This window comes from Gavialis gangeticus, unplaced genomic scaffold (genome assembly GCF_001723915.1).
Source record: "Gavialis gangeticus isolate Ggan-Ray unplaced genomic scaffold, GavGan_comp1, whole genome shotgun sequence".
Lineage (NCBI taxonomy): Eukaryota > Metazoa > Chordata > Crocodylia > Gavialidae > Gavialis > Gavialis gangeticus.
In genome coordinates, this window is record NW_017728992.1 from 16,721,629 (window position 1) to 16,721,900 (window position 272).

A 272-nucleotide genomic window follows, 5' to 3' on the forward strand; every position below is an offset into this window, starting at 1 on the left:
CCCCCCCCCCCCCGAAACAATGTGGACAAATTGGAAAAGAGTCCAGCAGAAGGCAGTGAAAATGGTTAGGAGGGTGGAGCATATGACTTCTGAGGAGAAGCTAAAGGAACTTGAGTCATTAGTGTATAAACATCAGTATGATGAAATCATTTCATATTTCATAGATTTCATAGACATTAGGGCTGGAAGGGACCTCGGAAGATCAGAGTCCAACTCCCTGCCCCAGAGGCAGGAAGTCAGTTGGGGTCACAGGATCCCAGCAAGATAGATGT